The 12,227-nt window shown below is 44.9% G+C and overlaps 1 long non-coding RNA gene across 1 annotated transcript in view; it reads left to right on the top strand.

Annotated features, from left to right (window-relative positions):
- The window catches only part of LOC144502778 (uncharacterized), a 39,613-nt gene extending 38,509 nt beyond the window's left edge, over positions 1-1,104 (top strand). The window contains exon 3 of the long non-coding RNA XR_013499384.1: positions 964-1,104. This is a non-coding gene — a long non-coding RNA (uncharacterized LOC144502778). The remainder of the gene's footprint in view (positions 1-963) is intronic.
- The last annotated feature ends 11,123 nt before the right edge of the window (positions 1,105-12,227 follow it).

Raw genomic sequence — 12,227 nt, forward strand, 5'->3', positions numbered from 1 at the left:
TCCCATCGGCCAATGGGGTGAAATTGTAAGATCGCCCCCATCATCTGGGGAATTGGGAGAAGAAATCCATGAAATATCAGTTGAGTGACATCAGTCATTTTGTTCAGAGTGGGGTGTTATCTTTGAAAACTGTGAATCTAGGAGGGGAGTAAAGGAGTATTGTGTTACAATCAAACTTTTCATGTTTAATAAATATTTTTTTCTTGTTATTAAAAACTAAGTAGTGATCCTGTGCCACTGCTCATTGAATCATAAAATCCCTACAGTGCAAAAGGCAGCCATTCACCCTAATCCCCCTGACAGAAGGTACAAATTTATCATGGCCAATCCCCTAACCCACACATCTTTGGATTGTAGTAGGAAACCCATACAGACCCAGGGAGAATGTGCAGACTCCATATTCCACGTGGACAGTGACCCGAGGCTGGAATTGAACCTGGGTCCCTGATGCTGTGAGGCAGCAGTCCTAACCACCATGCCACTGTGCTCCTGCATGTTTTCTTAAAAAAGTAGAAGTTACGGTCTTTTGAGCCTGGGTTCCATTCTGGGATCTTCCCGTCCAGTTGTAACATCGACTAGGATCATAAGACAGTCTTAAGGCAAATGGAAAGTGAATTCGCCTGGGCACTGTGGGTGAAAAGACAGAGTACGTATCAAAGGAATTAATTCCCAATCTGTTAATTATTACAGAAACAAAATTAGGGTGAAAAGGTTATGTCCATAGCAATGTGTCACAGTAATAGCAGTCTAGCGTTGGGTGTGCATTCGATTTTCAAATTAAACAATGCTGTCCTGGTTGAGAAGACAGCCATCTAACCAGTGGAGTGGAAAATTAAAGTTGGGTTTCAGCTCCTTCACAATAGTGGATGGCTTATTCAATCAAACTCCAGGCTTTGAAATGACATATCAAATGTCTTTGTTTTTACTTGACTTGAAGCATTAACTCTGTTTCTCTCTCCACAGGTGCTGCCAGGCCTGCTGAACATTTCCAGCACATTCTGCTTTTATATCTTACTTCTGATGGCTGAATATAAAAAGAATTAAGTCATCTAACAGTTCACCTTGAAATGCAAAATCACTTCTTCAAATAAACAGTGTGCCCTTAACTACTGGATGTCATTTTTGTATCATTAACAACCTTTTTTCAGATATTGTTAATGGTTATTTTACATTGACATTGTATTTATGGTACAGAAACAGGCCATTCGGCCAAGCAGGCCCAAGCTGGTGATTATCCTCCTCACAAGCCTCTTCCTCCATTCCTTCCCACTTTCATCTATCTCCAGCAACATCTCCTTTATTCCTTTCCTTTTTGCCCTCATGTGTTTGTCTGTCTTTCCCCTGAATAATGCATCAGTGTCAGTCACTGCTATTACTTGGACGGCATGGTGGCACAGTGGTTAGCACTGCTGCCTTACAGCGCCAAGGACCTGGGTTCAATTCCCGTGCTTGGGTCACTGTCTGTGCAGAGTCTGCACATTCTTCCCATGTCTGTGTGGGTTTCCTCTGGGTGCTCCAGTTTCCTCCCACAGTCTGAAAGATGTGCTGGTTAGGTGCATTGGCCATGCTAAATTCTCCCTTAGTGTACCCAAACAGGCGCAGGAATGTGGTGACTAGGGGATTTGCACAGTAACCTCATTGCAGTGTTAATGTAAGCCTACCTGTGACACTAATAAATAAACTTTAAAGCTTATTCCTTGTGGAAGCTTGGTTCCACATTTTAACCAACCAGATAATTTTTCTGGAATTCCCTATCGGTTTATGAATGAGTATTTTATACTTACGGTCCCTCTCTGTGTGTGGAAAAACCTTCCCCATGCCTACCCCTATCAAACCCTTTCATAATCAAAATATCTCCATCAGTTCCCACCCTCCCTCCCCAGCCCCACCTCAAGTCTTCTCTTTTTTGAAAAAAAACCTGTCAGTTTGAACTTTCCTGATGGATATAATTTCCCAGTTCTGGGACCATTCTTGTCTATCTGTCTTGCATCTTCTATCATGCCTCTATATCCATTAAATTATACCAGAACTGTTCATAGGACTCCACGTCCGGTAAGACAACGGCTCATCATCATTTCTTGGCTTTTCAATTCATTCCCTTGAGAAACCCCTCCAGTGATAAGCAGGAGAAAGAGCATCTAACAGAGGCGGCAGAGAAACTTCACTGAGGAGAAGTCTGGGAGAAGTCAACTCAATCACCTTGACTGAACAGTGGGTAACGTAAGTAATGGTATCAAGGAATGGTTATGGCCTTAATTATCAACCTGCATCACTTCATATGCGTTGCACGGTGGCACAGTGGTTAGCACTGCTGCCTCACAGCGCCAGGGACCTGGGTTCAATTCTGGCCTTGGGTGACTGTGTGGAGTTTGCACATTCTTGCTGTGTCTGCATGAGTTTACTCTGGATGCTCCAGTTTCCTCCCACAGTCCAAAGGTGTGCGCATTAGGTTGATTGACCATGAGAAATTGCCCCTTAGTGTCAAGGGGACTAGGAAGGTAAATATGTGGAGTTAGGGGGACAGGTAGGATTGTTGTCGGTGCAGGCTTGATGGGCCATTTGTACTGTAATGATTCTATGATTGTGTATCTATATTCTCATATCCTTCTGCACTTCTATCCAATTTAAACATTTTTTTCCCAAGGAATGTGTTGTCCCCTAATTCATCCTAACAAGATGTACCATCTCATAGTTACCAATATCAAAGTTTGTTTGCCGAATTACATGCTGATTCAGCAAGGTTATTAACGTCATCAATTGTTTTGTCACATTTCCCTGTCTCTATAGACAACCTCCCCCTGAGTTTGGTGTTGACCACAAACTTTTAAGTTGCATTTCTGTTTCCCGCTTCTCAATTATTGATATAAATAGTGAACAACAGTCATCCCCCCAGGTCCCATGGAACAACATTTCCCATCTCTAACATCTACTCTGTTCTCTCCTGGTTAAACACAGTAAGAAGTTTAACAACACCAGGTTAAAGTCCAACAGGTTTATTTGGTAGCAAAAGCCACACAAGCTTTCGGAACCCCAAGCCCCAAACTGGGATATTGGGTTCATGTCACACTATTTGTAATCCCCACAGCCTGCCTGGACCTGCAGAGTTTCACTGGCTGTCCTGTCTGGAGACAATACACATCTCTTTAGCCTGTCTTGATGCTCTCTCCACTCACATTGTTTGTATCTTAAAGACTTGATTAGCTGGAAGTATTCGCATTCCAACCATTATTCATGTAAATTGACTTTGTGTCTTTATATGCCCTGTTTGTGAACAGAATTCCCACTCACCTGAAGAAGGGGCTTGGGGCTCCGAAAGCTTGTGTGGCTTTTGCTACCAAATAAACCTGTTGGACTTTAACCTGGTGTTGTTAAACTTCTTACTGTGTTTACCCCAGTCCAACGCTGGCATCTCCACATCATGACTCTCCAGGTTAAGTGGAAGTGTTAGGTTTTTTAGGGAACATTAAAACTGACAAAGCCCCAGGGCCTGATGGCATCTATCCTCGACTGCTCAGGGAGACGAGAGATGAAATTGCTGGGCCTCTGACGGAAATCTTTGTCGCTTCTTTGGACACGGGTGAGGTCCCTGAGGATTGGAGGATAGCGAATGTGGTCCCGTTGTTTAAGAAGGGTAGCAGGGATAACCCAGGAAATTATAGACCGGTGAGCTTGACGTCCGTGGTAGGGAAGTTGTTGGAGAGGATTCTTAGAGACAGGATGTATGTGCATTTAGAATGGAACGATCTCATTAGTGACAGACAGCATGGTTTTGTAAGAGGGAGGTCGTGCCTTACAAATTTGGTGGAGTTTTTTGAGGAAGTGACAAAAACGGTTGATGAAGGAAGGGCCGTGGATGTCGGCTATATGGATTTCAGTAAGGCATTTGACAAAGTCCCACATGGCAGGTTGGTTAAGAAGGTTAAGGCTCATGGGATACAAGGAGAAGTGGCTAGATAGGTGGAGAACTGGCTTGGCCATAGGAGACAGAGGGTAGTGGTCGAAGGGTCTTTTTCCGGCTGGGGGTCTGTGACCAGTGGTGTTCCGCAGGGCTCTGTACTGGGACCTCTGCTATTTGTGATATATATAAATGATTTGGAAGAAGGTGTAACTGGTGTTATCAGCAAGTTTGCGGATGACACGAAGATGGCTGGAATTGCGGATAGCGAAGAGCATTGTCAGGCAATACAGCAGGATATAGATAGGCTGGAAAATTGGGCGGAGAGGTGGCAGATGGAGTTTAATCCGGATAAATGCGAAGTGATGCATTTTGGAAGAAATAATGTAGGGAGGAGTTATACAATAAATGGCAGAGTCATCAGGAGTATAGAAACACAGAGGGACCTAGGTGTGCAAGTCCACAAATCCTTGAAGGTGGCAACACAGGTGGAGAAGGTGGTGAAGAAGGCATATGGTATGCTTGCCTTTATAGGACAGGGTATAGAGTATAAAAGCTGGAGTCTGATGATGCAGCTGTATAGAACGCTGGTTAGGCCACATTTGGAGTACTGCGTCCAGTTCTGGTCGCTGCACTACCAGAAGGACATGGAGGCATTAGAGAGAGTGCAGAGAAGGTTTACCAGGATGTTGCCTGGTATGGAGGGTCTTAGCTATGAGGAGAGATTGGGTAGACTGGGGTTGTTCTCCTTGGAAAGATGGAGAATGAGGGGAGATCTAATAGAGGTATACAAGATTATGAAGGGTATAGATAGGGTGAACAGTGGGAAGCTTTTTCCCAGGTCGGAGGTGACGATCACGAGGGGTCACGGGCTCAAGCTGAGAGGGGCGAAGTATAACTCAGACATCAGAGGGACGTTTTTTACACAGAGGGTGGTGGGGGCCTGGAATGCGCTGCCAAGTAGGGTGGTGGAGGCAGGCACGCTGACATCGTTTAAGACTTACCTGGATAGTCACATGAGCAGCCTGGGAATGGAGGGATACAAACGATTGGCCTAGTTGGACTAAGAAGCGGCACAGGCTTGGAGGGCCGAAGGGCCTGTTTCCTGTGCTGTACTGTTCTTTGTTCTTTGTTCTTAAGCAGTGTTTCACTTGCACCTCTTTCAATTTAGTCTATTGCATTCGCTGCTCCCAATGTGGTCTCCTCTATGTCGGAGAGACCAAGCGTAAACTGGGTGACCGCTTTGCTGAGCACCTTCGGTCTGTGCACAATCAGAACCCTGACCTCCTGGTTGCTTTGATGTGGAGATGCCGGCGTTGGACTGGGGTCAACACAGTAAGAAGTTTAACAACACCAGGTTAAAGTCCAACAGGTTTATTTGGTAGCAAATGCCACTCGCTTTCGGAACAGGAACAGCATTTCTCCACTCCACCTGACGAAGGGACAGGCTGTTCCAAAAGCTAGTGGCATTTGCTACCAAATAAACCTGTTGGACTTTAACCTGGTGTTGTTAAACTTCCTCCTGGTTGTTTGCCATTTTAACACACGATCCTGCTCCCGTGCCCACATGTCTGTCCTTGGCCTGCTGCAATGGTTCCAGTGAAGCTCAACGCAAACTGGAGGAACAGCATCTCATCTTCCGGCTCAGCACTTTACAGCCTTCCGGTCTCAACATCGAATTCAACAACTTCAGATGATTAGCTCTACCCCACCTCAATCCGTTTGATTTCATTCTATTTTATTTTGTACTGTTCTCTACCTTGCATTTCTTTATTGTCTTTCTTCATTTTCCTTCCTCCCCCATTCTTTTCCCTTACTTTATCCCCCCTTTATTTACCTTTTCTCTCCCTTTGCTTCCCCTCTCCTCTAAATTTTACCTCTCTCCCATCAATTCCTTCTCCGCCTCCCCCACATCTTCATCTTTCACAGTTTACCCTCTGATTTTAGCTTCTCTGCCGTTTGGCCCTTCACACCTTTTATTCTCTCTATGGACTGCCGTTAGCACCCCTTTTCCCTGGTTTCTGTGGCTATGACTCGTCTTTCATCCCCTCACCCTGCAGTATAAATATCTCCCACTTTCTCTGCCTTTTAGCTTTTACAATCGATCATCTGGACTTGAAATGTCAGCTCTTTTCCCTCCTTACAGATGCTGCCAGACCTGCTGAGATTTTCCAGCATTTTCTCTTTTGGTTTCAGATTCCAGCATGTGTAGTAATTTGCTTTTAGAGCCATAGAGTCATAGAGGTTTACAGCATGGAAACAGGCCCTTCGGCCCAACTTGTCCATGCTGCCCTTTTTTTAAAATCCCGAAGCCAGTCCCAGTTGCCCACATTTAGCCCATATCCCTCTATAGACGTCTTACCCATGCAACTGTCTAACTACTTTATCTATTTTATCTACTGTGTTCTCTGTTTTGTAGCCAGCTTGCTCTCCATTCTGTTGCGCGTCCCTGACTTCAGATGCTCTGCTATACAGTCACGAGTCTTAACAAAGCAATCTAAAATTTTCTGGAGGAAAAACTCCTTTGTCAGTCTTTCCGATGGGCATTTCCCATTTCAACCACTTGCGCAACATTACTGACACCGTTATCATCCATTAACAATCTTCAAATTCATGTCACATAATGTTAGACTATCATTCCCAGTACTATCTGTCAACCTCTATGTTTCTATCCCGATGGTGGGGGAGTCCAGGACTAGGGGACGACAGGATCAGGGTATTGAATTTGATGACCGGCAATGATCAAAATGAATGGCGGAGCAGGCACGCAGGGCCGACTGGCCTCCTCCTGCTTCTATTTTCTATGTGTGTTTTTTAACTGTTTGAGTCAGCTTAAACTCCCAAAATGAGGCGGCACATTATTGGAGGGGCTGACAGCTCACCACTCACCCCGCAATGGAAGTCTGCTCGAAGTTGATTTGCTCCATGCCAGTCCACTCTGCGGCCATCATACGCTGTGGGTGGGCGAAACTGGGACAATGTGGCGAGTACTTCTGGCCCTCACTGGGGAGGAGGTCCCACCCTGGGGAGTCACCGGGCAATCAGATTTGGTCAGCAGCTCTGGCAGTCCTGGCAGCACCGTGATCTCTTTGGTGGGTGCTGCCAGGACATCAACCAGTCCCAAGAAAGCAGCCCAATGGATCCTGGAGTGGGGTGAGTCTGGGGTATTTGGATGGGGATGGGTGGACCAGCTTAGGGAGCAGGAGGGGGGCAATGAGGTGGTGAGTTTTGGAGAGTAGATGGGTAGGTAGGAAGGGGGTACTACCTTCAGGGGGCAATTCCTGAAGACATAATCCCCCGCACCTTACCACCTTCCTTCCTGTCCTTTTTAAAACTTATTAACCAAAATGGTCTGCCCACTCCCAACCATATTCCGGCATGGGCAGCATATGATCAGGGCTGATTAGCTTGTTAACAAGCTGAATTGGCCCCTAATTATTTACTTAAATATGGCAAGCTGGCTGCCAATTTTGGCACCTCTCCAGCTGCTGTGTAATGGGGGTGAGCTTGCGGGGGTGGGTGGGAAAGTGTAGGGGTGGGCACTGGCCCTATTGTATGTGCCGCCAATTGAAAACACGCCCAGCGGGAGCACATAAAATCCAGCCTCACCCATTAGCCGAGTATCACAATCCTTTCCATACATCCGAATTTGCGCAATATCCTGGAACATTCATATATATTTCAGGACAAACACTAACGTTCTATGCTAGAATAATGAATAACTTCAGAATTGTTTTGAACCACAATAAAACTTTTCTAGTTTAAAAATGATACCGCCAGGACTTTGCTCTGAGCTTCTGGATCCCACTGACAGGATGTCAGAATCCTTACACTATGATAAAGGATGTGATAACACAACATTTAGAAGATATCAAAGGGATGAGACAAAGTCAACATGGATTTATGAAAGGAAAATCATGTTTGACAAACCTACTGGATTTTTTTTTGAGGATGTAACTGATAGAATAGATAAAGGAGAACCAGTGAATGTGGTGTATTTGAATTTTCAGAAAACGTTTGATACAGTGCCATGTAAAAGGTTAGCATGCAACAGTAAAGCGCATGGGATTGGGAGTAATATATTGGAGTGGATTGAGAATTGGTTAGCAGATAGGAAATTGAGAGTAGGAATAAATGGGTCTTTTCTAAGAGGTTGGAGGTGAATAGTGAGGTCCCGCAGGGATCAGTGCTCCTTAAAAGGCCTTTACGTGGTTCAAGTGGCTATCAGCTGCTTGTGGGCTGGTAGCCCTGTCACACCCCATCCCATCTCCAGGAGGTTGGCCTTGGGGGAGCAGCGCGGAATCTGTTGGGTGGCAGGGGCCAAAAATCAAACCCATATGGTCTCTTACATTTTTGACATGGCACTATCACCATTTCTCATTTGATTGGAGCCAGCCATAGTGTGTTTTCTCTGTAAAATAGAATATCCTTTAAGCTCTGTACAAGATGAAAAATTTCATCTACCTTGTAATCAAAATTCTGCTGGGCTTCCAAAAACTGGTGGAACTTTCAATTGTCACCTTTCAGGCAGGAAAGGGAGCAAAAGACGGAATATTTACCGTATTTCAGTTCCAGTATTGGAACGGGACAATTCCACGGTGATGGAACACTCCTTCAGTATCTAATTCCAACTATTAATTTGTGGGTTATTGGATCTCTGTTCTATTGCCGGGTCCGAAATTGAAGATTTTCTAGCAGACATTAATTACTTTGGAGAGATCGATAAAGTCTTTTGTCAGCAGGTGACGATAACACAGTACTTGCTGCTGGTTAAATTATAATGAATTAAAGAGGCTCTGGGAATTATTCATGATGGAGTGCATGATGCCCACTGATTGATCCTTTAGTCACTCCTGAGCAAGACTCTATCTTTGAGACAGTTTCCAAATTCTAAAAGTCAGTTCTAGTTCCCCAATATCTATCTGCTCAGGCTACTAAACCATCTTTGGGTGATAAAATTCTGCTGAGGTATTTCCAAAGGATTTCATATTAGCAAACAGATAAAATGCCGTCATTTTCAACAGTGTTTTACATTCTAGATGAAGTTAAATAGAACCTGAAGGAGTGCAACACTTATTATGGAAATTGTATCTCAATTTCTGAACCCAGTACAAAGAAATTCAACCGGCTTGAAATTTGAATCCATATTTTTCCCTTGACGTGCATAGGATAGAATTTCATATAATGGCTGTTCTGTCAAATGCTTTAATATTATAATAACTTTGTTTGCAACTTGCCACGTACATACGGCTAATTAAACCGAATGCCTGCTCTCTGTTTGTACCATTTTCTGTAAAGAAGCCAGCAGATGGCCACACCATTTACTGTCTTGTTTAGTTTCTATGAAGGATCCTTTCATATAACTCCACTCAGCTAACTCTCTAAGTGACAATTATTTTATATATTCTTAAATTGGGGACCTGTAAATCATCATTACTAAGCAAGGCGTGTGAAATCTAAAGCATAATATTATTAAATTGAATCATATAATAAATGTTAATACGTTAACATTTCTCAGAAGATTCGAAGCTGTGAGGTGATAGCAGGGCAGCGATATCAGTTTTGAATTGCCCTAGTAAAGAGGACCGGAGCCTTTTTTGCAGTAACCTTCTGTGGTTTTATGGCTAAAGCCAGTCCTCCTCCATTGGCTCTTGTGCACGGTGCCCTCCACTCCTTGTTTCCCTTCTCAACGTAGCCCCCCATTTCCCCTTCTGCCATGCTCCTTACATTTCATTCCACCACAGTGGTTAGCACTGCTGCCTCACTGCGCCAGGGACCCGGGTGACTGTATGGAGTTTGGACGTTCTCCCCCATATCTGCTCCAGTTTCCTCCCCAGTCCAAAGATGTGCAGATTTGATGGATTGGCCATGATAAATTACTCCTTTGTGTCCAAAGGTGTGTAGATTAGGGGGATTAGTGAGGTAAATTGGCCATGCTAAATTCCCCCTCAGTGTACCCGAACAGGCACCAGAGTGTGGCGACCAGGGATTTTCACAGTAACTTCATTGCAATGTTGATTGATGTAAGCCTACTTGTGACACTAATAAATAAATAGATAAATAAATGAATGAATGGGGTTATGGAGATAAGGTCTAGGCAAGATGCTCAATTGGAATGTCGGTGCAGACTTAATGGGCTGAGTGGCTTCCTTCTGCACTGTGAGGATTCTATTCTTGATTATGGTTTATTTATCACCTACCTGTCAACCTTTACTGTCATAACCATAATCATGGGAGCAGCTTCCATCTATGTGATGACAACACCTTCAACTCCATCACCATTCCAGTTCTATTAAACCGCTTATGGGCATCAACTTATGGATCAGTAGTATTTTATCCAGCTTAATATTGATGAGACTACCAAATGAAATACATTGCCATCTCCAGAATTCTCCTACATTCTGAATCTAACAATCCCTGTGTCCTTATTAATCCCAAAGCGAGATAGAACATAGAAAGCCACAGCACAAACAGGCCCTTCGGCCCACAAGTTGCGCCGATCACATCCCCACCTCTAGGCCTATCTATAGCCCTCAATCCCATTAAATCCCATGTACTCATCCAGAAGTCTCTTAAAAGACCCCAACGAGTTTGCCTCCACCACCACCGACGTCAGCCGATTCCACTCACCCACCACCCTCTGAGTGAAAAACTTACCCCTGACATCCCCCCTGTACCTACCCCCCAGCACCTTAAACCTGTGTCCTCTCGTAGCAACCATTTCAGCCCTTGGAAATAGCCTCTGAGAGTCCACCCTATCCAGACCCCTCAACATCTTGTAAACCTCTATCAGGTCACCTCTCATCCTTCGTCTCTCCAGGGAGAAGAGACCAAGCTCCCTCAACCTATCCTCATAAGGCATGCCCCCCAATCCAGGCAACATCCTTGTAAATCTCCTCTGCACCCTTTCAATGGCTTCAACATCTTTCCTGTAATGAGGTGACCAGAACTGCGCGCAGTACTCCAAGTGGGGTCTAACCAGGGTCCTATAAAGCTGCAGCATTATCTCCCGACTCCTAAACTCAATCCCTCGATTAATGAAGGCTAGTACGCCATACGCCTTCTTGACCGCATCCTCCACCTGCGAGGCCGATTTAAGAGTCCTATGGACCCGGACCCCAAGGTCCTTCTGATCCTCTACACTGCTAAGAATGGTACCCTTCATTTTATACTGCTGCTCCATCCCATTGGATCTGCCAAAATGGATCACTACACACTTATCCGGGTTGAAGTCCATCTGCCACTTCTCCGCCCAGTCTTGCATTCTATCTATGTCTCGCTGCAACTTCTGACATCCCTCCAAACTATCCACAACACCACCTACCTTGGTGTCGTCAGCAAACTTACCAACCCATCCCTCCACTTCCTCATCCAGGTCATTTATGAAAATGACAAACAGCAAGGGTCCCAGAACAGATCCCTGGGGCACTCCACTGGTCACTGACCTCCATGCAGAGAAAGACCCCTCCACAGCCACTCTCTGCCTTCTGCAGGCAAGCCAGTTCTGGATCCACAAGGCAACAGCCCCTTGGATCCCATGCCCTCTCACTTTCTCAAGAAGTCTTGCATGGGGGACCTTATCGAACGCTTTGCTGAAGTCCATATAGACCACATCCACCGCTCTTCCTTCGTCAATGTGCTTGGTCACATTTTCAAAGAACTCAACCAGGCTCGTAAGGCACCACCTGCCCCTGACAAAGCCGTGCTGACTACTTTTGATCATACTAAACTTCTCTAGATGATCATAAATCCTGTCTCTCAGGATCCTCTCCATCAACTTACCAACCACTGAGGTTAGACTCACCGGTGGGAGGCGAGGGAGGAGATAGGGTTCAAGCCCCATTCATTAGTTCACTGAGAGAGCTTCTATTTGCATTTTCGTCACATCCTCATCTTACACGCTGATGACTCAAAAACATGCTTATGTCACATTCATTTAATGTTCCCTTAGCCCCAAGTCCCACCAAATACAACTCCCAAATCAACCAAAAGGAAAGAACTATGGTTGCTGAAGATCAAAAATATTGAAAATATTCAGCAGGTCAGGCAGCAGCTGTGGAGAGAGAAACAGAGTCAATGAGTTATGTGAAAGGTCTGGCATTAGAAAGGTTGGCTGGGATTTTTCTCCAATTTCGGCAAAGGCTGAAGTCAAGCAGGAAAGATGATGCCAAGGCAATGGTCACTTTCTCTGCCGTTTGTGCAGTACTTTCAAACAAAAAGTGCCACTTACTGGTTCCCTGACATATTGCCGGTTGGGTGGTCCCTGATTCGCAGCTCCACCGGCAATTTAGAAGCAAGAGGATCGGACGCCATCTCTAAAGTTTATTTATTA

This window comes from Mustelus asterias, chromosome 13 (assembly GCF_964213995.1).
Source record: "Mustelus asterias chromosome 13, sMusAst1.hap1.1, whole genome shotgun sequence".
Taxonomy (NCBI): Eukaryota; Metazoa; Chordata; class Chondrichthyes; order Carcharhiniformes; family Triakidae; genus Mustelus; species Mustelus asterias.